Below are 25,942 nucleotides of genomic sequence, written 5' to 3'. Positions count from 1 at the left end.
AAAGGAAGCCTAGTAAGTGACCTGGTACCTGACCTTCCATCTGGTGGTATACTTGTGGGTCACAATCTTGCAAGATAGGAATAATTATCTTCATTATGCATTTAAAGGGACAAAAGCTTGGAGAGGTCAAGTGACTGCCCCAAGGTCACTCTACTCACTCCAGGGTTCCAGAGCTGTCTCTCAGCCCAACAAGTGATATTCAGAAGCTTCTGGAAGGTAAGATCTCCTCACTCGGGCAAACAGAAATGAGGTCTCTTCAGTGCTGAACCCATAAACATCTCAAAATCTCTGACTAGTCAGCCCTGGTTGAGTATTGGCAGATAGAGCCAGGGCCATGTGGCAATCAGAAAACTAGTCAGGTGGGACTGGAACAGTGCCTCTGAGGTATTTCACAAACACGGGGAACAAACACATTGGTGTCGCAATCCTGGCCACCCGGAGCTGCCGCGTTGGCTGTTTTTTGAGCAGGGACTGTGGATAAAGAGTTTGAGGGCTTGAGGGCTGAGGGCGCTAGGACTCTTAGGTGGGTGGCCATCTTGGAGATGCATCAGCCCTCAGGAGGCAGCTTTTCAGTCCCTAAACCCCTGACAGTTATAGCCAGAGAGAACTGCTCCTTCCAAAGTGTCCAGAGCTACTCCAAACCCCTTAGTGAGGCACCCGTGGCCTTCCATGGTCCAGAAATCACCTGCATTTCCATCTTCTCCAGCTACTCTCTTTGATGGACGCGAAGACCCAGGCTCACCAGCCTTCTGACTGGATCCCAAACATACCTTTTGCCCCACCGCCTCCATGCCCAGGAAACAGACTATCCCCTGCCCTCAAAAGAACTATTCATCTTGTAATCCTAAAAACAAAAGTTAATTAAGACCAAATCTCTCTTAGCATTTCACAATGCCCTCTGGGATAATTAATATAACTGGTATGAACTGCTCCATAAACTCAGAGCACAAATATGGTCACATTCCACTTATTTTTCCAATTAATCTCCCCAGCACACATCTACATGAAAAGTCCAGCATCTCCCTCTGGAGGTTTCCTCCCTTCCCAACAAACTGTCCCAAAGCCCTGGGGACAGGCCAAGTAAAAACAGAAATGAGCCTCGCACATACCAGGCATAGAGGAACTGGAGTCTGTTCAGTTTAGAACCGCCAGGGATTCTCTTGGCCACGGATTCCTGCCACCACACAGTGTCACTGTTGAAACTCACGCCTACACAATTTCTTGGATACATGCAAAGGCGGAAACCAAGCCCCTGACCAGCAGCCAGGAGCCCCATGTAGAGCTCTTCAAGTATGATTCCTCTCATTCATTTTCTCATACTTAGTTATTTCCCAGGGCACAAGAACACAGCAGGAACCCCCAAGCAGGACTGATTCTACTTTCCACCCCAAACAAATCCTTTTCCCCTGGCCCATGAGCACCACAGGGAACTCTCTTTTAAATATCCAGCATGGAAAACACCTGCTTGTATCCTTCTCTCAAGAGCATGAGGGCTCCTGGCTGTGCACCTGCCCTTCTCAGGGAAGCTGGCCTCTGTGCCTTTCTTCTCCTGCCTGCATCCTGATGTGACTGGCAACCTCCTAATGAAAGAAGAGAACAAAAGCCCAAGTTAAATCTCCAGCAGGGCATCTCCTGCTAGCACCCCTGTGACATATCCAATAAAGCGCAGGCCATAGCCAGAGGATAGTAATTATATTTGGGAAGGGCCTAGGGTCTGCCAGGGACTTTGACACATATGATCCTGTTTAATCCCACAACACAGGGCAAAGCATTGAGAGCAGCGTTTTCCAGCAGAGGAAAATGAGGCAGAGTGCCAAGGGGCCCGAAGCTAGGCAACTGTAAGGGGCTTGAGCTCTCTCTCCTTGCCTGGAGAGACCACAGCTGGCCCCCACCTGCAGAGGGTTACTGTGGATGAGGTCACACTGAAAGAAACAGCCTGAGCAGCCTGAAAGAGATAAAGGAATCCCAAAAGGGCATCCCAAAGTGTTGTGTGAGGCCAAGGAGGGGCTGTTACCTTGGTGGGAGATAGGGAAAGAGTGGGTTCATATAGCCCCTAAAACTCAGCCTAGAACATAGCAGGTACTCTGTTTATGTTTCTGTATCATTTATATATAACATCTATATTTTTAAAAATACATTATAGGGGCGCCTGGGTGGCATGGTGGTTAAGTGTCTGCCTTCGGCTCAGGGCGTGATCCCAGCGTTATGGGATCCAGCCCCACATCAGGCTCCTCCGCTGTGAGCCTGCTTCTTCCTCTCCCACTCCCCCTGCTTGTGTTCCCTCTCTCGCTGGCTGTCTCTATCTCTGTCGCATAAATAAATAAAATCTTTAAAAAAAAATACATTATAGTTGCAAATGATATAGTGGATATCTGCCCTGAACGCTGCTTAAGCAGGTGCTCTGTGCCCAGATGGGAGCAGACCAGTGGAGCCTAAGGGCCGATTCCCGCACAAAACCTCATCTCTGAGCTTTCCATGAAGGAGAAGACTCATTTCTCAATTATTCTAGTTCAATAGTAGAGGAGAAATTTAATATCCAAAAACTAGAGAAAGAATAAGAAGAAAGCCCAGGGGGAGAAAAATGCTAACTTCCTTCTGGAGAAGCTCAGGAAGACTTCCTGGAAGAGTGAGCATTTTAGCTGGGCCTTGGAACGTACATAACAATGACGATGACAATAATCCATTATACCCACTCTTGACCACTTGCTATGTGGCAGGTAAGGTAAGCCCTTCTCATATATATTGTCCCATTTAATTCTTCCAATAAATCTACGAGGCAGGCACTGTTGTTATTTACTCTATGCGGATAAGGACACTGAGATCCAATAAGGACAAACCAGTGATAGTCGAAGCAGGGGTTGAATCCCAAATTTATCTGGGACTTACCTACCAGATCAGAGGTGAGGCTGGGACAGAGAGGGAGAAAGGTGTGCCTCCTCCAGCAGAAGGACTCCTCTGGAGTGGGCTTCCCACAGGGAGGCAGGAAGTGAGCACAGGCCAGGAGACATGACTAGCCTTCTCCTGCCTGAGAGGCAGAGTCTCACTGTCCACTAGGAAACAGCAGCACGGAGAACAGCAAACTATAATAAACGAAATAAGACACTGGCTGCTTGCACAACAATTAGAGAGAAATTGGGGTTGTTTGCTCCAAACTTCCCCAAGTGTGAGCATGGTAAGAGGGGGAATGGATTGAAGGCTTTTGTCCCACTAATCAGAGCTTATCACTTACTGTGGGCATGGCATATATGCGGCTTTTGTAAGCATTGTCTCATTATAATTTTCACAGAAACACTCTAATAATCATAGATAATATCCACTGATTGTGAATCATGTGCCAGGCATTGTTCTAGATGCTTCTATATTTTTAAACTCATTGGATCCTCACAGCAACTCTATACAATAAGTAGTATTATTATCCCCATTTTACAGAAGAGGAAACTGAGGCATAGAACAATTAAGGATTTATCCGAAGATCATATGGGTGATAAATCGAAGAACCTGGATTTGAACTCGGGTAGTCTGGCTCGCGAACTCATGCCCTTCATCACTATCTATTCTGCCCTATAAAGTAGGCATTATTATCCACATCAAATAAACGAAGAGGTAGAGGGTCAGCAAGATTGTACGCATCACCCAGTCATTTTGGTGGCAAAACCAACATTTGAACCCAACAACCACACTCTTAACCACATGGCAATAGCAGCCCTCCACCTGCCCTGACCTATGGCCTGATGCTCACACATCACTTTTCTCTACATCTCTGTTTCATCACCTGGAAAGGGGGAAGAAAAAACTTGATATTTTCTGAGAGCTTGGTCAGCGCAGACCTCCCAGGACCGGTGGGCAGTTTGACCATTTCAGGGGATCACCTGAGTAGCAAACCAGTAACTCTCTGGCAGGCAACCCACAGCCTAACTCTCAATAGCTACTCATTTGCACACAGATAATTTGGAGTTCCTGTCACCAGTCCTGGTCCAGCCCTGTGGTAGAGTGTCCAATATGGCTGCCAACGGTTTTTCCCACCTCTGTTCATACATTCTGCTCCTCACAGCAGGAGGTGGAGCCTATTTTCCCTACCCTTGAATCCTGGTCTGGCCTTGTGATTTACTTTGCCCAACAAGTGTGGTAGCAATGATGTCCCGTGACACCTGAGCGTGGCCTTAAGAGCGGGCAGAGCTCCATCTCCAGTTCCTTAGAAGCCAGCTGCTAGACCACAAATGACGGCAGACTGCATGGAGAAGAGAGGTCCAGATGAGAAGCCGTCTTGGATGTCCCAGCCCTGGAAAGCTCCCAGCCAAGGGCAGCTACTTCCTCATCCCTGGCTACTTCACCTGGAACAGAAAACCGCCCAACTCTGGAGAAATAACAAACCCTTGTTGTTCTAAACCACTACACTATGGAGTCGTTTCTTACACGGCAAATGAAAGAACCCCATTTCCTCCACCTTATCTTTTGTTCACCACGAACGATTACTCCGTAACTCACAGGGGTCAATGTCCACTGGCTGATGGCATGTGAAGTGTGCTCATGCCGTCGTGATTAGGGATGACTGACTACCTAAGGCAAAAGGCAGTAATGTGGCTTCCTTCATTCAGTGAGCATCTATCAGCCAGGAACATCCTTGGGTCTAAAGACCCAGGCATAAATCAGACACAGTCCATGCTTTCAGAAAACCATGTTTTGGGGAGAGCTGGGACCCTTTCAACACGGCATAGAGGAATGGGGTCAATTCGTTCATTCATCCAGTATCTATTGAGTGCCCACTACCCACATTAGGGACTGTGCTACCATCTGTTCTAGTGAACCAAGCCCTCTTCCTGCTTACATTTTAGGGGTATTTCATTCCAATAATCACAGAGGTACAAGTGAAACTCTGTAGGAACACAAAGGAACTAAATGCTGGGCTGGGCAGGGTAACAAATTTTATCCCCATTTTACAGATAATGATTCTGAGATCCGGGAGAGCTCAGCCTTACTCCACCACTTGTAAGCTGTGCGACCTTGAGCCAATTTCTTAACATTTCTCTCCTTCACTTTCATCATCCATAAAATGAGTTTAGGGGCGCCTAGGTGGCACAGCGGCTAGGCGTCTGCCTTCGGCTCAGGGTGTGATCCCGGCATTATGGGATCGAGCCCCACGTCGGGCTCCTCTGCTGGGAGCCTGCTTCTTCCTCTCCCTCTCCCCCTGCTTGTGTTCCCTCTCTCGCTGGCTGTCTCTATCTCTGTCGAATAAATAAACAAAATCTTAAAAAAAATGAGTTTAATAATTATACCTACATCATAGACTACTATAAAGATTAAATAAGTTGGTATTTGTAAAGCACGTAAAATAATTCACGACACTTCTTTAAACACTACATTAATGATTGTTAAATGAATTTTAGAAACAAAGCAAAGACAGACATATGACTGGCCCAAGTTCTACAGAACCAGGGAGATGTCGGTTGGAACTGACCCCCGATCTGGTGCTCCTTCCACACCTCTCTATTCTGCTTCTCAAATAAATCTGTCCTTCTATTTTCAGTGAGAGATTTAAATCATCTGTGCGCTCACTTCAAACCTGTGTGTTACAGGAAGACCCTGGCACGTCCCCTCATCAAAGGGTTCAGCAGAAAGGACTCCAAGGTTGCAATCCCAGGCTCCTGGGGAACGTGTGAGGGGTGGAAGCTGTTGACCTGACTCAGGTGGAGGCTAATTTACAAACGCATGTGCCGGAAATTATGCTCTCGGCCCAGCCATACCGACTGGGACTTGAAGGGTTAACAGGCACCATTCTGCAGATAGGGACAGCCTAGGACTTGTCCACAGATATTCCCACCTTCCATTGTCCGGCCACCCCCGGGTCTACCTCCGTGACCCTCCTCTGATGAAACTTGGCCATCCAAGGCAGAGGGTGTCCAGGCTCTCCGCAGCTGGCATCGTCCTTCCATGGGAGTGGAAAGCAAAGGCGATAGGAAGACTACGGTCTCATTTGCAGCCTGGCTTCCCTCCACGGACCAACAATGACACAACAGCCTCCTCCAATGAGCATTTTCCAATCTCCACTGAGATCTGTTGGATGAGCAGCCAATTTCCATCACAGCCATGCACAGGCGGCCGTGGGTGGGGGTGTGGATGTAATTCTCTTCCACCCCAAGATCTGGGAAGACAGAGCTCATCACCTCACCAGCCAGAAGCCCAGCCAAGTATAATAGGGCTGCTGCTAGGGGCCGTGAGGAACCACGTGGGAAATGGCCCAACAGTTGGGACCGTGAAAGCCACAGTTGTCAGAGAAGGCTGCTCATTGGCCCGCTGATGGAATTGTCCCAAAAGGAAAGATTTAACTTGTTTTAGGAACTAGTCAGAGCCTGGCTTGGGCACGCTGCCTGTGTATTACGAGAACCATCTCTGGAAAATGTGGACTAGAGTTCTTGCCAAGCAGATCATAGCCCGGGAGCCTGAGATTCAGCGGCCCTTGGTGTGCAGCCAGCCCCCCACTCCTCAGGACCCCCCTGACCACTACTAGTGCCAGACAGGCTGACCCGTGTTGCTCAGTCACTCGGCATGTGCTGAGTCCCTGTGACCGGCAGGAGCTGTGGCAAGAGGTGCAATGACACGGCCTCTGCCCTCAAGGACTTCTCTGCGCGGAGCCCACGGAGAATTACAATACAGTATGACAAATGCCACAACAGCAGAGTTCCGGGATCCCAGAGGGAGGAGTGACTGTGCTGTCTGGACAATCCCAGGAGGATTCAGAAGAGGTGAACTGTGAGCCAGGCCTTGAAGGGTGAGCTCTGCTTCACTAGGGTTGGTGAGGTGCCTGCTGGGTACCCGGCAGAACGCCAAAGCTGGCCAGGGACAGTGCCCCAGATGTAGGGGGATTCCAGCAGAGCTCTGTTCCCACCCTCCCTACCCAGCCTGTCTGCCAGTCTTGCAAACGCCAACTCAAAAGTGTCTCTCTGGCAGGAATCATTTTCCAGTTTCCTCGAACCCCTAACTCACCATCTCCCCCGGACCCGTGAACCGAGTTCAGCCTTTTCATGGGCCAACCAAAAGTCATGTAAAGAGGCCCAAGAGTAGCTCAGAGGAGATAAGAGTCCTAAGAGACCCCCCCAGCTGGGACGAGGCTCCAAGAAGAGAGGCAGTGTTCCTGTCCTCGGTTGGGTGCCCCACTGGTCCTATTTGGAAGTTCATAGAAAATTAGAGATGGAATGAGGGATGAAGAGAAAATGTCTCCTCCCTGAGAATGCCAGTTGAAAAGGGTCTTGGGTTGTTTCAAGTGGGAGCAGGTGTTTGAACTCAGGGAAGCTGCAAGCCCCGTGAGAAGGAAGGTTTGTGTTTTCTGAGTGTGGGTAGCCATGTGTCTCCTCCCCGACGCTCATACTTAATTCCTAGCAGGGACATCTATAGGGCTGAATGTACTTGCTTTGGTCTGAATGTTGTGTCTCCTCAAAATCCAAATGTTGAAATCCTAACAACCAAAGTGGATCATATGGGAGGTAAGCCTTTGGGAGGTGCTTATATCATGAGGATGGAGCCCTCGTGAATGGAATCAGGGCCCTGTAAGAGAGGCCCAGAGCAATCCCGAGTCCCTCCCAGCAAGTAAGGACACAGAAGGAGGCACCATCCGTGAATTAGGACGTGGTCCCTCAATAACCACCTCACCAAATCTGCTGGCACCGTGACCTTGGGCTTCCCACCCTCCAGAACTCTAAGTAATACATGTCTGTTCTTTCTAGACTACCCAGTCTGTGGTATTTTGTTATAACAGTCTGGACAGACTGAGACAGCACTCAAAGAAGCCGTTCTGAACAGGAAAGGCAGACACCTCGACAGAGCTGAAGCTCTCCTGGTCAATCTAGATGGCTCCCCTTCGCACAGGCTGGGGAGACACTCAAGGGATTGGGATCAGTAAGCTTAGACGTGCTATCCATCGGCAGAAGGCAGAACCGAAAGAAGGAGAGGAGGGAGGGGGTGCAGAAAAGATGGAAGATAGGAAGAAAGGAAATTAAGAAGGAAGAGTGGCTATTTTTCAAGCACCTACTACGTGCACGGCACCAAACAACCTATGTTATGCACATTATTAACTACTGTTGTATTTAATTGCTCCAAACCATCCTGTGAGAAATGTTCCATTGACTCTACTTTATAGATAAGAAACTGAAACTCAGAAAATTAAGTAATTTGCTGAAGGTCAAACGCCTAGTAAACAGGGATTCGGTCCAAAATCTGAAGACTCAGAAGCCAGTGCTTTTTCTAGACGGCTTGGATAAAAATAACTGCCATTTATTAAGAACCCGCTACTTGCCAAGTCCTGGGAAGGCTCTTTACAAACACAGTGTCACACGGAGATTCTCTCCAAGCACATTCTCCGGGCAGAGCAGCCCCTGCCCAGGTGCTTGTCCCGCCCAGGAGGCAAGAGTCCGCGTGACCATAGCATCCAGCATCCAAAGCAGAGCAGAGCTCAGCGTGGCCAGGAGCACCATTAATAACTGTGAGGAGCCGCAAGTACAAATGACACGGTCTCATGGGTCACCCTGACTGTAGCCCATCTTCCCACCACCCACTCAGCCTCCTGAGCAAATATGTTTGAAGAAGTGGACTTCAACTCTACTGAATGATCCTTAAGACCTCTTCACCCTCCCCAACAAAGGGTCACCCAGCCACTCCAGGGTCTCCCAGATACTGATCACACTGTCCACTGGGGAACGTAAAAGAATGCATTTTTGTATTTGGCTTTTTTGTGAAACCAATGCTATCCCATTCGAAGAATTAGCCTGTACCTTGAGAACATATCTTTCTTACTTTCTTGAGGCTTAAAAATAGTCTTTCTTTGGGTGACAGGAAGGCTATAACAAATTGAAGTTTGATTTTTTAATACCTTCAATGGCCCAAATTAAAAGGTGACAACTTTATGATGTTAGCTTGCTTGGCTTTTTTTTTTTTTTAACCATTTTTAAGTGTACAGGTCAGTGGTATTAAGTACATTCACACCGTTCTGCAGCCATTACCACCCTGAATGTGCCCAACTTTTCCATCATCCCAAGCTGAAACCCTGTCCCCATTAAACAGTAACTCCCCCTCCCCCCAGCTCCTGATAACCCCCATTCTACCTTCTGTCACTAATAATTTATCTACTGTAGATACCGCTAGAAGTGGAATCAGACAGTATTTGTTCTTTTGTATTGGTTTATTTCACTTGACGTAATTTCCTCAAGTTTCATTCATGGTGTAGCATGTGTCAGAATTTCCATCTTTTCAAGGCTAAATAATATTCCACTGTCTGTATATGCCACATTTTGTTTATCCGTTCATCTATCGATGGTGCTTGGTTTAATTTTACACGTCACCATAGTCCAAAACCCTGGCACAACTGATCCCATGTGCACGCATACTTAAGTGATGGGGCACTCACTCCCCACCCTACCCAGGACTTCATTTTGTGGTTTCGACTGAAGCCTGGATGACAAGGGAAAAGCAGATTAAACTGAGGAGGAATGTGGTAACAGGATAGATAATGATTTTCAGGCCTGGGCAGACTTCACTACACTTCAAAATTTGATCCTCCTCTTTGGGGGTCTAGAACCTCATTGTTCAACTTATCCAGGAATGACCAGACTCTAGAAAAGGGACTCCATCCACCTACAACCATGGCCACTTTTTTTTTTTTTGTTCATTCCCTCAATTGCTGAGATGTACCCTGAACTCAGATACTCAGACCACACACTTCGGAGTTACCTCCAACTGCTCTCTTTATCTCACACCCTATAACCAAGTATCAATGAATCTTGTCATCAGCCACTTCAAACTAGAACTCAGCTCAATCTCCTCTCACTGCACCACCACCTCCCCAGCCCAAGCCATCACAACTTGTGCCAGGACTATGGCAAGAGTGTCCTAGATGATCTCCCGGTATCAGATTTTTTCTTTTTATAATCCTTTCTCCTCCCCACAGCCAGAATGTCCTTCTAAAATGTAAATGTGCTCATGTGAGTTTCCTAGAATACGGCAGAAACCTACCCAGGTTAACACAATAAAAGTAATGGATGAGGTCTTTTTAAAACATATTCCAGAAATAAACCCACAACTATATGATCAATTAATCTTTGAAAAAGCAGGAAAAATATCCAATGGGGAAAAGACAGCCTCTTCAACAAATGGTGTTGGGAAAACTGGACAGCAACAGGCAAAAGAAAGAAACTGGACCACCTTCTTACACCATACACAAAAATAAGTTCAAAGTGGTTTAAAGACCTGAAGGTGAGGGGGCACCTGGGTGGCTCAGTTCTTAAGCGTCTGCCTTCGGCTCAGGGCATGATCCCAGGATTCTGGGATCGAGCCCTGCATCGGGCTCCCTGCTCTGCTGGGAGCCTGCTTCTTCCTCTCCCACTCCCCCTGCTTGTGTTCGCTCTCTCGCTGGCTGTCTCTCTCTCTGTTAAATAAATAAATAAAATCTTTTTAAAAAAATAAATAAATAAAAAATAAAGACCTAAAGGTGAGACCTGAAACCATAAAAATCCTAGAAGAGAACATAGGCAGTAAATGCTTTGACATTGGCCAAAGCAACTCTTTTCTAGATAGGTCTCCTGAGGCAAGGGAAACAGAAGCAAAAATAAATACTGGGACTACATCAAAATGAAAAGCTTTTGCACAGCAAAGGAAACAATCAACAAAACTAAAAGGTAACCTGAATGGGAAAACATATTTGCAAATGGCATATATGATAAAGGGTTAGTATCCAAAATATATAAAGAACATATACAACTTAACACCCCAAAACCAAATACTCCAATTTAAAAATGGGCAGAAGACATGAACAGACATTTCTCCAAAGAAGACATCCAGATGGCCAACACACACATGAAAAGATGTTCATCACCGCTCACCATCATGGAAATGCGAAACAAAACTACAATGAGATACCACCTCACACCTCACACGGAATGGCTAAAATCAACAACACAAGATACAACAAGTGTTGGCCAGGATGTGGAGAAAAAGGAACCGTCTTGCACTGTTGGTGGGAATGTAAACTGGTGCAACCGCTCTGGAAGTCAGTATGGAGGTTTTTCAAAAAGTTAAAAATAGAACCTCCTAGAATCCAGCAATTATACTACTGGGTATTTAGCCAAAGAACACAAAACACCAATTCAAAGGGATACATGCACCCCTGTGTATAGAGCAGCATCATTGACAATACCCAAATTATGGAAGCAGCCCAGTGTCTACCAACTGATGAATGGGTAAGGAAAATGTGGTGTGTGTGTGTGTGTGTACACACATGTATATGCATATATATATATAGCTATTACTCAGCCATAAAAAGGAATGAAATCCTGCCTTTCTCAATGACATGGATGGAGCTAGTATAATGCTAAGTGAAATAAGTCAGAGAAAGACAAGCATCATATGATGCCACTCATATGTGGAATTTAAGAAACAAAACAAATGAGCAAAGGGAAAAAGAGAGAAATCAAGAAATAAACTCTTAATTTAGAGAACAAACTGATGGTTACCAGAGGGGAGGATGATGGGGGATGGGTTAAATATATATATATATTCTATATATATCAATATATTTATTTTATATATGTGTGTGTATATATATATATATATATATATATATATATATATTCATTAATGAATGGCTGAGCTAGCAGAACAGAAAATGGATCTCTTAAGGGCCAGAAGCAAGAAGGCTTGAATCCATAGGGGTGAGCAAACAGTGGAGTTGACCTGTGCCTGAGGTATGCATGACCCCAGGCAGAAAGGAGGTCTTAATGGATCTTGTGCAGGGTGCGGGGTTGGTGGAGGTATGGTGGGGAACAGGAGACAAGGCCTGGGGCCCTAGCAAGGTGGGAGGTTAGACTGGACATTCCCATTTAAAAAAAGTACCCTCAAAAATGGCAACCTCAGTTTGATGAATGAAGAACAAAGATTCACTCCACAGAACGAAACTTGCTGGTCTAGGCTTTGGCTCTGAATGAAGCCGACACAAAGAAAAAGAAAAAATTATTCCCTAGACAATTCCTAACCACAAGCCCAAATTCACAGTGTTTGGGGGTCATTATTTATTCTCCTATGTGGCCCAAAACAACCCAAAAAGATCCAGGACCTAGCAAAAATACCACATATATTCCCTGGAGGTGTGGACACTGTAAAGCTAAGCCTCAAAGAATTACCACAATATTGTTCCAGGGAGCATAAGCTCACAATCGAGAATCATAAACACGCAAATAACCAAACCCTCCTAAGCGAGAGGAAGCACGATCAACAAAGTGTGGCATCAGCCTCATACACAGGCAGATGTTGGAATTAACAGACACAACATGTAAATCAATCACGCTTGATGCAGGTTATGAAATAACAGAATGAACTGAACACGCAATAAAGGAATTAGAAACCAAGTAGGCATATTTGAAAAAGAACCAAATAGAACTTCTAGAAATAAGACATAAGAAAGTATAATAATTAAAATTAGAAACCCAGCGACTGCTTAAACAAAATATTAACACATCTGAAGGGAAAATGTGTGAAAACAAATCTAATGAAATTACCCACGCTCCACTTCCTAAGAGAAACAAACAAACATGGTGGATAGAATGAGGGGTCTAACGTAGGTCTAATTGGGTGGACAGAAGAAGAAGCCAGAGAGATTAAGGAAGCAGTTGAATTTGAACACATCAACCCCCTGCTCAAAACCTTCAATAGGTTCCCTCATTTGGAGGGAAATTACAAAGCTCCTACCTACAAAGCTAAACATGATGCAGATCCCAACTACTTCTCCAGGTCCTCTGAAACCTACAAAACATACTTCCACACCAGGGCTTCTTCTGGGAGCACCCCTCCCCCAGGACCCTGCATGTCTTACTTCCTTGCTCCATTCTGATTCATTCAGCTTCAAGGTCACCCGTGACCACCCAATCTAACATTATTCTCCACCCCGACCCCGGCCCAGCTTTATTTTGCTTTTTAGCATGTATCATTACCTAACATTATATATATATATATTTTTTTTAAAGATTTTATTTATTTATTTGACAGAGAGAGACAGCCAGCAAGAGAGGGAACACAAGCAGGGGGAGTGAGAGAGGAAGAAGCAGGCTTCCAGCGGAGGAGCCTGATGCGGGGCTCGATCCCAGAATGCTGGGATCACGCCCTGAGCCAAAGGCAGACACTTAACAACTGAGCCACCCAGGCACCCCCTAGCATTATATTATACTTTTATTTGTTTATTTTGTATTACTTCTCCTCCCTCCAATATATAGACAGATGCCTTGCCCTGAATAGATGGTGAATATTTTTTTGAAAGAAAGAATGAATGAGTGAGTGAATGAGTGAATGAATGAAATGTATACATGCCTACTGTGTGGTCAGTGCTGCACAGGATAGACATGAGTGAGACAGAGGGTCACCTCCCATTATCTATCCATTTCCTTTCTCCCTTAGTAACACAACCCTGATTTTGTCAGGAAAGCAATGGGGCCATCTGAAAACCTTTGTTTCCCAGGTATGTTTGTAGAGAGAGGTGACCCTGGCTATATTCTGGCCTCTCTAGTACAGGCATTTTTTGTTGTCTCTTGCTTCCAGAAAATCCCTAAAGAGGTTGAGTACACTCAACCAGGGGACCTTATATTTCTTTCTCTCTTCTCTTTCTTGCTATCCAGACTGTGGACATAAGGATTGGGACTGCCATGGCCAGTTTACAACCATAAGTCAGCCTTGAGGATGGGAACCATGAGCTGAGGATGGTAAAACAGACAGATAAAAGGAAACTAGGACATCAGTGATGTCACACCTGTCATTCCAGACCTATCTTCTTACCCCAGTGACTTTTTTCAGTCACTACCTACTGAACGTACTCCTCAATGGATACCATAAGTATGATCGAGTCTCTGACTTCAGGAACGTACAACCAACAATAGGATTCAGACACACTCAGACATACACACACACACACACACACACACACACACACACCCCGCCAGGTAACAGTCTAACCAGGGTCAAGTGTTTTGCCCAGCATGGGACTTGGGCAGAAGGAGAGCACTGGTATCTCCCCAAGGAAGGATTGGGTCATCAGCTTGGCTTCCACACTCCCAAATGGTTGGGTTAGGCAAGGACTGGTAGTGTGAGGGGTCAAACCACAGCAATTTCTGCTCCTTCTGGAGTGACCCAGTGGGGGAAATGTCACAGAGGCCCATGAGGGGTCACCAGTCCATCGGCAAGCATGATCTCAGCGCCATGTCTGTGCTAACACCATGCCAGGTTCTGTGTGGGGAGGCGCCGCGGGGAGAAGAGGACTTCTGGCCTCAGAGAACTTACACTCACAGATTCTCACAAACCATCTTGGTTTCCTGGCCTCACGTCTCCGTGTGGAGGGACCTTAGCTGGGGTAACACTTTCGGCCTCATTTCCACACGAGGCTTGCTTCTCACAGGAGATGGAGCCACTAATCTGACCAATGAGTTTGAGGGAAGAGACAGAGCAGCGCTTGTGGGTTCTCTCTCTTTAGCATCTGTCTTAAGATCTGCCAGTAGGGTCACGTCCATGTGGGGAAACCCGGAGACACCCAGAGTACCCACTGATGGGGTGATCAAGTCTGTTGAACTCTGGGAAGCAGCATATGAAGCTCATTCATTGTGATCACATACCTGGGCCACACCCTTCACGTCAACTTTTATCTGTAGAAAAATCAATGTTTTTATCTCCATCTGTCTTTTGGTTCTGAGTTCAGAGATCAGGAAGTGAAGGAATGCGTTATCTTGGGCCCCTCGGAATAATTCATGCTGACAGCTGTTATGAAAGACCCCACTTCACACCATCTTACCACCACAAAAGTTGTATTTCTCATTTCACAAAGTGCAAGGATGGCGTTTCTTGTCAAGAGACTTTGCGTTACAAGGGGAACTTGGGGACCCAGCTTGCTTCACATTGTGTTGTCACCATTACATGTCTTCCAAGTCAACCTGGAATCTTCCAGCCCCAAGAGATGAGGAAAGCCTGGAAGATCATGCTACAGGGTGTTTTCTAGTGTAAACAGCCCGGCCTGGAAATGTCATAGATCACTTCTACTTACGCTCCAGGAGGCAAAGTCAGTCATATGGCACCTCTTAGATGTGAAAGAGGCTGGGAAGTGTGGCTTGTTCACATGCCAAAGGAGAGAGGGGAACTGGATGTTGGCGAACTTTAGCATTCTCACCACACCCCAGCGTGGTCTAAGCCCTTCGTCACAAAGATGATGATTTTTAGAATCAAAGCACAGGACTAAGTTGCCGAAAGCACACAGCCATTTAGCAACAGAGCTGGGAAGGACACTGGGGACACTAAACGGTGTGTGTGCGTGTGTGTGTGTTTGTGTGTGTGTGTGTGTGTAGCAGAGAGGGGGAAACTGGGGGCATGAGCCCAGGTGAGACATCTGCCCTGCTTCAGGGAGTAGTGAGTTCCTTGTCACTGGAAGGAGGCAAACAGAAGCCGATCACTTGGTGGAGATACGAAGAGTCATTTTTCAGCAGACGATGAGCGCGGTTCCCACACTTTTTACTCTCAAGAGACCCTTTCATAATCTTTCCCTTTGGACTTCATGTTTTGAAAGATTTCGTCTAACAAACAAACTGCACTGATTGAGTCATAACAAGTACGTTTCCCCACTTCTTCCTCATCAAGGCTGTGTGTGTGTGTGTGTTTGCGTGTGTGTGCGTGTGTGTGCGCGCGTGTGTGTGTGCACGCGCGTGTGTGCGTGTGTGTGTGTGCGCACGTGTGTGTGTGTGTGTGTGTCTACAATCAGACAGGCTCACTTTGGGCACAATGACTACCATCTTTTTGGTCTGCTAATCATATTCCAAAAATGCCTAGAATGTAATCAAACAGCCATTCTAAGCACTGGGCACCCTGTGTGAATGATTTAATTCCGGCCAAAGCAAGGAAACCAGGAGTTTAGTTTCCCCTCTCATGGGATGAATTAACAGCTTAAAAAGAGATTATTTAAAAGTGCTCCCAGACCCATGGTACCATTGAGGCCTTGGACAACTCACTTGCTTCTTCACTCCAACCCCTTCGTTGCCCCAAACAGAAAATGTTGGGGTACCTTTTGTCCCCCCACTGGGTAGGAACATTCTCAAGGACAAGGACCCCATCTCTGTATCCCCACTGCCTAGCTTGGTGCCATGTAGTTGCTCAACAGTTATCCATAAAAAATAAACTCTGTGAATGAATGAATGAATGAATGAGCTTCATTTTTAGTTTTAAGGTAAGACTGGTAGATCAGAAGAACACTTGAACCCTCTGAACTTGGCAGTTGCCATGATCTGAAAAGCAAAGTCAAAGGTCAAATATCTGGACGTCTGGGGGTCTACCACTCTGAGCAAAAAGTCCTGTGTATCCCTCTAGGATGGAGTTCCTGGAGAACAGCAAACTCTGCCAATTCTTTGTCTAGACGGAGCTTCTTCTGGCCCCTGCTGTGTCACAGACCCTCCTAAGAGACCACAGGACCTCTCTCTGGTACCAGCTTCCTTCTCCATCTGCCACTTTCTGCCCATGCCCCCTCCCTTTTGCCAGTGTTAACACTCCCGACTGCCTTGCTCATATCCAGGCCTGGCCCAAATTCTCAGGACTGCCCTGTGTATGGAATAATTAATTATGGGCATGCCTGAAATCACACAGGCACGGTAGAGCTCACGACATTCCTAAATTGGAGCTTAAAAAGAGCTTTCTGGTAACATGAACCTGGGGTGCCTGGGTGGCACAGCGGTTAAGCGTCTGCCTTCGGCTCAGGGCGTGATCCCAGCGTTATGGGATCGAGCCCCACATCAGGCTCCTCCACAATGAGCCTGCTTCTTCCTCTCCCACTCCCCCTGTTTGTGTTCCCTCTCTTGCTGGCTGTCTCTATCTCTGTTGAATAAGTAAATAAAATCTTTAAAAAAAAAAAGTTTTCATCCTGGGGAAAAAAAAAAGAGCTTTCTGGCAACATGAACCTGAATGTGTATGATGGATTTATCCTCTAAGTTTATTTCTTATACCCCACCTTGTTCCACCACCCAGACCCTGTCTGGGGAATGGAGTGAACTGGTGGCCTCTTCCCTGCACTCCTCCAGGCCGGGTGCTCCTGTTCCCCCCCACACACACACACCCCCCCCCCCGCTTGATCCCCAGAGCCACTGAGTACAGAGCACCTCCCACAGGCAGGAAAAAGAGGGCAGCAGGGCATGGCCGATGTCCTTCAAAAGACTCATCCCTGTCTGTGTAAACATATGTTCATGTATGAATAGTTGTTTGTTTTCTGTAAGCAGGGATCCTGTGTGTTGTCACGGCCGCAACCCCAGTACCCAGCACGACACCTGGAGCACAGGAACCGTTCCACACAAGCAACAGGTGAAGGCACAAATGAATGACTACATTGACTCTTCTCCATTCACTAAAGGGTCATTTAGATCCCTTTCCCCTCCTTGCTTTGCTCCAGGGAAGTTGTGATGCACTAGGATAAGGATTCCACTGGGTGTGAGGAGACCTGAGTTTTATGGTCCAGCGGGACCTTCGTTGTAGGACCTTGGGGGGGTCACCAGACTTCAACAGGCCAGACATTCCTCGTGCATGTACCAGCAAAGGGGGTGAAGGAGTTGTTTGCAAACTGGTCTTTCCTGAACCCTGGGTTCTGTGACAACCCCTCAAGGGCCACTGCCCAGAGAGGGAAGGGCAAGGAGGTGGGGACCCAGGCCCCAGCCTTCTTTCTTAGCCAGCAGCTCTGCTTTTAGCTGGTAAATCTTTGTCCTGGAGCCAGCAATCCTGCTAGCATTTGAACCCAAGCTCTTAATCACAGGGCTGTGCACTGGCACATTCACACAGAATGAAGGCAAAAATCCAAAGTGGTCCAAGGAATCTCAAATAGGACTGGAATATAGCAGGTGTTTAAAATACATATGCACCCCNCAAGGCAAGAAACAACAATTGTTGGAGAGGATGTGGAGAAAGGGGATCCCTCCTACATTGTTGGTGGGAATGCAAGTTGGTACAGCCACTCTGGAAAACAGTGTGGAGGTCCCTTAAAAAGTTAAAAATTGAACTACCCTATGACCCAGCCATTGCACTACTGGGTGTTTACCCCAAAGATACAGACGTAGTAAAGAGAAGGGCCATATGCACCCCAATGTTCATAGCTGCATTGTCCACAATAGCCAAATCATGGAAGGAGCCGAGATGCCCTTCAACAGATGACTGGATTAAGAAGCTGTGGTCCATATATACAATGGAATATTACTCAGCCATCAAAAAGAATGATTTGTCAACATTTGCTGCAACATGGACGTCACTGGAGGAGATAATGCTAAGTGAAATAAGTCAAGCAGAGAAAGACAATTATCATATGATTTCTCTCATCTATGGAACATAAGAACTAGGATGATCGGTAGGGGAAGAAAGGGATAAAGAAAAGGGGGGTAATCAGAAGGGGGAATGAAACATGAGAGACTATGGACTATGAGAAACANGGGGGTGGGGGAATGGGATAGGCTGGTGATGGGTATTAAGGAGGGCACGTATTGCATGGTGCACTGGGTGTTATACGCAAGTAATGAATCATGGAACTTTACATCAAAAACTAGGGATATACTGTATGGTGACATAATATAATAAAAAAATATTATTTAAAAAAAATAATAAAATAAAAATACCTGTAGGTTGAATGCAGAAAGTTAGGAATGAATGATTTAGTGTGAAAGTACAGGAGGCTTTGTGGAGGAGGTGATATTTATTTATTTATTTATTTATTTTTAAAGATTTTATTTATTTATTCGACAGAGATAGAGACAGCCAGTGAGAGAGGGAACACAAGCAGGGGGAGTGGGAGAGGAAGAAGCAGGCTCATAGCGGAGGAGCCTGATGTGGGGCTCGATCCCATAATGCCGGGATCACGCCCTGAGCCGAAGGCAGACGCTTAACCGCTGTGCCACCCAGGCGCCCCTGAGGAGATGATATTTAAAGTAAGTCTGGGGGGGTGCCTGGGTGGCTCAGTTCGTTAAGCATCTGCCTTCCGCTCAGGTCATGATCCCAGGGTCCTGGGATCAAGTCCCGCATCCGGCTCCTTGCTCAGCGGGGAGCCTGCTTCTCTCTCTGCCTGCCACTCCCCCTGCTTGTGCACTCTCACTCTTTCTCCCTCACTCTGTGATAAATAAATAAATAAAATCTTTTAAAAAAGAAAAATAAAGAAAAATAATAATAATAACATCAGTCAGGATGGATAAGTAGAAGCTTCCCCAGGTGGGAAGGTGGAGCCACCATTCTGGGCAGAGATCATAGCAAACGCAGGACAGTGGAAGGTTCTGGAAAGTCAAAGGGGTTCTAATTGCCTGGAGAAGAGGGCTTTCATCTCCCAGGGAGTCACTCCCAGTCATCTCCGTGTCTTTATTCCATAACCTGCGGATCCTGACCCCCAGTGTCTAAGAGCAGCATTGCCAAGAGCAGGAAGGAATTATTGGCCCCTTTAGTTTTTTGCAACAGGGCCTTGCTCCCACCACGTGCCACGTAACAACCAAAATTTAGAAGCGGTTCAGACACTGGGCAGCTGAAAGGCCCCTACCTGTGTCCTCTGCAAAGATGAAGTGGAAAATTCAAGAATGGAGCTCCCCATCAGGCCTCTGTGCGATTCCTTTTTACAGTCATTGTTTCTATCACCTTTGTATGAGGTTATTTTTAAAATTTTTTAAACTATTCCGTTTCTAGGAATTCGCCCTACAGATAAACTCAAACATGAAAGCAAATAGACACACAAGAACGTTCACTGTAGCACATGTTGTAATAGTAAAAATCGACAAGCAAAAGCCAAAAACAAACGAAAGGCCTGCTTATAAGCGTCAATTAAACTCAATATGGTACAATTTCTACAACTGAATCTTACGGGGCTACTTTAAAAGAGTAGCCCAGTTTCATTGATATGGAAAGACACCCACAATAAACTAAGTGTGAAAAATCAAGATGCCGAGCAATGTTAAAGCATGCTACCATTCGTGGTTTTTTTGAGACTATTTATGCAGATAAAGATTATACACGTGGGAAACTGGAGCAGTGATATGTGTTGAAGGTGATTAGCTCTAGGAAGTAGAATTGACGGTCTAAAGTGGGGAAAAAAATTACTTTTTCCTTGGTGTATCCTTTGCTTTTAAATTTTTACTAAGTGCATTATTTCCGTAATAAAAATTAATGCGCAGGTCTATACACCTGTAAATTAGCTCTATTAATTAATTTTAATAGAACATGTGCCATGTATACAAAGTCCATTTATAAATTCACTCAGTTGACATTGAATTAGGGTTTATTATGCCCCGAGCAAGTGCCAGGTCCTGGGATTATGGATATCCACAAAAGAAAATTAAGATAGAGATCCTGCCTTCTCATAGCTCATCATCAAGAGGCGGACCAGTCAAATAAATTTGTAACAGGAAAAAATCAGTGTCGTGACTGAGAAAAGCCCTGAAAACCATGAGACCATGGAATACGATACCTGACATAGACAGTATATTAAGGAGGGCTTTCTGGAGGAGGTGTTGCCTGCAGACGGTTTTGAGAGATTAATAGAATTACAAGGAAGAAGGAAGGGGAAGAGCTTTTCAGGCACAAAGAACAAAACACATCCAGCACACTGGACAATATGGAAAGATAGGTGGGTAGGATTTTTTTAAGATTTATTTATTTATTTTAGAGAGGAGACAGGGGCAGAGGGAGACAATCTCAAGCAGACTCCCTGCTGAGCATGAAGCTGGATGCGGGGCTCAATCCCACCACCCTGAGATCACAACCTGAGCCGATATCAAGAGTTGGTCACTCAACTGACCGAGCTACCCAGACACCCCAGCATGGGTGGATAGTTTTAATCACAACAAAGACATACTTTGAATACTTGGGATTTAAAAATGCTCTTGTAATGGAATAGTATACAACCACTAAAAAGAAAAGGCAGCTCTGTTGGAACCAAGAGTCAGGTGGGTAGTGGTTAGGAGTGTGGACTTCGGAGCCAGATATTAGATCTGGTTCAGATGCTGGCTCTACCATTTGTAGGTTGTGTCATGTTCCTTATCTTCTCTCTGCCTGATTTCCTCCCCATGAAAAGAAAATAATGACAATATGTTCCCCACTGGATGCTAGAGAGTAGTACAATGAAATGATGTATATAATATCCTTACCCCTGTGCCTGCCACAAACTAAGCATTGTATTCGGTAAGTGACAGTTGTACTCCCATGGTCTAATATCTAGCTTATATTAAAGTGAGGGGGAGGCAAATTTCCTTTTATTTTTATGATATTATCTTATTTCAGCAGGGATTTTGCTGTCGTGTTCACTCATATGTGCCCTTCAGTATATGGGTGGCATCCAGTAAGTGGCTGTTGAATGAATTCATTCCTGTAAAAAAAAATTGTGTGTGGCATTTGCTAGCATAGACATAGAAAAAGAAACTCAAAAGATATATACCAAACTATTAATGGTGTTATCTCTGGAATGGCAGGATTACAAAGGAGTCACCCTTCTTCAATCATACTTTTCTGTAACAAATATTTTTAAGAGGAGCCTGATACCTTGGAAAAAGCAAGAAAAAGCAATAGTAGTGATATTCTCCTTGCACTGCCTCTGGATTGGGCCCTATGGCTAGCTTTGGAAAAGTAACATATGTAACCAAATGAAGGGCTTGAGGGTCAGAGCCCTGCCACCATCTGAAGAACCCAGGCTAGCCCCCTGAGTGATGAGAGACAGGAAGTTCACTCCCACTACCGGCCAACAGCCACCCAACGACCAGACATGGGAGTGAAGCCATCTGAGACCAGACAGCCCCCAACGACCGCAGACACGTGAGCCAGCACAGACAGCCAAGATCATCCAAGCTCAACCTAGGCCAGAGAAGCACCTGGCAGAATCACGAACTAAATAGACAGCTATTATTCCAGGCCGCTAAGTTCTGGGGTGGTTTGTGGTCTTGTCTCACAACAACAGGTAACCGATACAAATTATTTTAGTCACATGGCTTCTAAACAAAGTGATCAACCGTATGTGATTTTTCAAATGGAAAAAAAAAAAGTAAAAATCCTGTAGCAAAATCACCACCAAGTATTTGCAAAGGACCCTTTGTTGTAAGTGAGACCACATCAAATTGAGGGCAGCCTTCTGAGAAGGGCAACAGATACAAGAATATGGTAATAGCATATATATTATGTAATGATATATAATATTCTTATACATAATATTTTTATATTATATTCTTATATATAATATTTTTACATATTATATAATATTAGAATGCATTAAGGGCTCTAACTTTCTGGTCCTAAAAACAGCCGAATCTCACCTTGGCATAATATATGTCTGACTTCCTTTCGAGATGATACAACACGTAGTAAAGTGATTGATTAAATTTCTTGAAACGTTTATGTATCTTCACGATGAAGTCATTTCTTAAAAATCACCCGAACCTTTCTCTCTGGACATCCCTGAAGCACGAACAGGCAGAGGCAACCCACTAGCAAGAACACACCTCTCCCAGCTGGGTTTCACGTTCACACACATCCCCTCATTTGTTCCTCGTGGCGTTCCTAAAGAAAGGTGTGATTATGTCAACCCACCAACTGAGGCAGTGAGGCCCAGAGAAGTTAAGGGACCTGCCCAAGTCCACACAGCAAACAGGCAGTGCTGGGCCTCTGGGACGGGTCTTCTGCATTCAGATCTCTCCTTTTTATCACTTCACCGGTGACACCTGCTCTGAGTTACTTTGGTGTCATCGGGGAAGTGAGATAGGTTTACCCTGAGCCCCCAATAATTGACTGATAACAGTCGTGGAGTGTTTGCTGAATGCCAGATATGACTCTGAGCGCTTCGTGTACATGAATTCATTTTATCCTCACAGGCCTAGAGGTAGGTATTCTGATTATCTGCATTTTAATAATGAAGGAACTAAGGTATATAGAGATTAAGTGATGTGACCAAGATCACACAGTGAGTAAGTGACAGAGCCTGGATTCGAACCCGGGAAACAGATCTCCGAAATCGATACTCCTAAACCAGTAAGCTACGTTGCACCGGGGCCCACCGTCCTGCTTTGCCTGGGACTGAGACGTTTGCATGGATGCTGGACTTTCAATGCCAAAGCCGGGCAGTTCCAGGCAAAGCAGGGCAGAGGAACACCCCATCTCGAACAGAGGTTGCAAACCAGCCGGTCCCAGGCCACCTCGCACCCATTCTGTGTGGACCACATGGTATTTTGAAGGAAAATTGAGCTGACACTGAAAAATCAGAAGGCATCACATGAACAGCTGTATTTGGGGGAGATCCGGCCCCGCACGGGTGTGCATGTAGGCACAGCAAAAATCAGCTGCATGCAGCTCAACAGCCATGGGGCCCTGTTGTCTCGGCAACAGCCCTCCTCCCCCCTCTGCGGCCCCCACCATGCACACATGGTGTCACATGCCCTGACCTCAGCCGGCCCGGCTCGCTTCTGTGCCTGACCAGACAGGGCGTACATCTCTCTGAGTGTGGGACCCGGCCTCACGGCATCGCCCTGATGTGCTAGGTCAGAGCTTCCACACCTTCCAATCGCCCACGGAGCTGTGCACGTGCCCACCACACACCTCAGCCTAACAGAATCAGAGCTTCTGGGAGTGGGTCTCAGACAGCAGAGTTCTTTAAAACTCCCAAGATTCCATTGTGCAGCCAAGTTCGCACACATCTCAAAATTCAACGTGCCCATGAATCATCAGGAGACCTTGTTTAAAATGCAGGTTCTGATTCAGTAGGTCAGGGTAGGGCGCGAGAGTCTGCATTTCTAACAAGCTCAAGGGTGATGTGGATGTGCATTTCCAGGGACCACACTTCGAGAAGCAAGGGGCCAGAAGATAGCATCTCCTTAGCATGCGTTCTTCCCAGCTGAGCGGGCTGGCCTCCACAGACCCCGTCTCCTTGTAGACTCAGCAGTGCCTTTGGCAGCAAGGACCAGAGAGGGGCAGTGAGCAGCCCAAGGTCACACAGAGCTGCACGGATGCCCTAATCTCTGTTGTTTCCCACCACACGGTGCTGCCTTCCCTCTCCCCTGGGTGACTTCACCTACCCATCCCAATCGGAGCACCTCCTAGCTCGCTTTGTGAGGAGAAGCTAGGGTGCAATTCCCCACAGAGAAGTCAGCTCTGGCCGAACCTGTGTGCGGGCGGCAGTCCGAGGTGCAAGGGGCTCTAGGGTCAAGTATCCAGCATGCACACCACTGAGAGAGCGGAGGCTGATGAAGGGAGGGGAGCACACAGAGGAGCCGGAGCTCAGGGGCACAGGACAGTCTCCTCCCCTGGCCCAGATGAGGACACCCCATGGCGCCTGAGTCAGAGGGCCTGTGAGCTCAGTCCCCGGGCCGCTGGGCTGGGAGGGTGAGTCAGAGGGTGTGTAGTGAACTTCTCCCTGGCCAAATATGGGGCTCTGCTTTGCTTCGTCTTGCCATTCACGCTGCCAGCGGCCAAAGGCTGGGTCTGCTCTGCATGACAGCAAGGTTCCTGATGAAGGGGGGAACTGTTCCACACTCCACCGACCCCTCTCCTCCTCCCTGCCTGCAGCTTGGCCCTTGGCTTTGTCCTCTTTGACTACCTCGTCACCCCCTGCGCTGCACATCCGCTCGCCCCACATCATCATACGAAGCATAAAATAGAGAAGTAATAACACATTTTGAAACGGTGGTTTTGTCATAACAAGGTCCTGCTCTGCTGTCCTGTACCCACGGGACTGCAGGCTGAGGGGAGGTGGGGAGGAAAGAGACCACACCTTGCTTTTCCTCAAATCCCCCTCGGACCACATACAAAGCCCAGGACAGGGTAAGCGTGAGCAACGATTGGTTAAATAAATTAATCACCATGTGCATTTTGCGTACATGTGTGTCATTCTCTGCCGCTAGACCTTAATTCCTTGAGGAAATAATCATTTATGTGGATCACCCTACGTGCTAGGCACTATTCTAAAAATCTGCCCCTATGAGCTCATTAAATATAAGCAGAAACTCATTTAATCCTCATAGCAATTCTATGAGGAAAGTACTATGATGATCCTTATTTACAAGTGAGGAGACTGAGGCCCAGAGAAGTTAAGAAACTCACCCGAGGTCATACAGCCCTAACGTCGTAGAATCAGGATTCTAACCCCAGCAGTGTGGCCTCAGATTCTGTGCTCTGAATGGTACTCAATTCATTTCTGTGTCTCTGATGCCCAGCACAGAGCCTGCCATGGGATAGGCAATAGTAACTGTGTTGACTGAATGAAAGGAATAATTAATTTATTCAGTACTGTGCGTGCGTGTGTGTGTGTGTCTCCCACCAGACACTGAATTTCTCAAGAAAATATTGGGTGTGGGTCTGGCCAATGCCTTCCCATGTATTTAATAAATGGCTCAAGGGAGAATGTATTGAAGAATGGATGTTTCTAAATGCCCACATGTTTGGGATGTGATCCAGAGTACCCAGGCGTCCGACTGAGGTTTTCAGGGTTTCCTCAAATGTCCAGGAAGAGACTGGCACGGCCAAGAGTTGGGGCCAGCTTCACGTGAGGCCATGTGACCTGGGTACAGGATCCCATGCTCAGAAAGTTCCCCCAACTCGGTTCAATGTTCTTCAGTCACCATCTTGAAATTCTTAATTTTTGAACAAAGAGGCTTCCTGTTTTTAGTTTACTCTGGGCCCCACACATCACATAGCCCGTCCTGCCAAGAGGGAATAAAGCCCACGAAGATGCCTATGGGAAAGGAGAGGCAGAGGAAAGTGTATCCAAGGAGCAGTGTGTCCCTGGCCTCCAGGAGCGAAACTTTGGTGGTGGCCAGCATTCTGGTGGTGGGGCCCAGGTTCAGCAATCCCACCCTGGCGTGCCTCCTGGAGGGCCACTGAGTCTCCTCACCCCTGCCTAAGAGCTGCCCCAGACACACTCCACCCATGCCCCATTTCAAGCACTGGGCTGCTGCTGACCAAT

The sequence above is a fragment of the Ailuropoda melanoleuca genome, chromosome 9 (assembly GCF_002007445.2).
Source record: "Ailuropoda melanoleuca isolate Jingjing chromosome 9, ASM200744v2, whole genome shotgun sequence".
NCBI classification, from domain to species: Eukaryota; Metazoa; Chordata; class Mammalia; order Carnivora; family Ursidae; genus Ailuropoda; species Ailuropoda melanoleuca.
The sequence above is the reverse complement of the archived record's forward strand: the minus strand, read 5'-3'. Positions refer to the sequence as shown.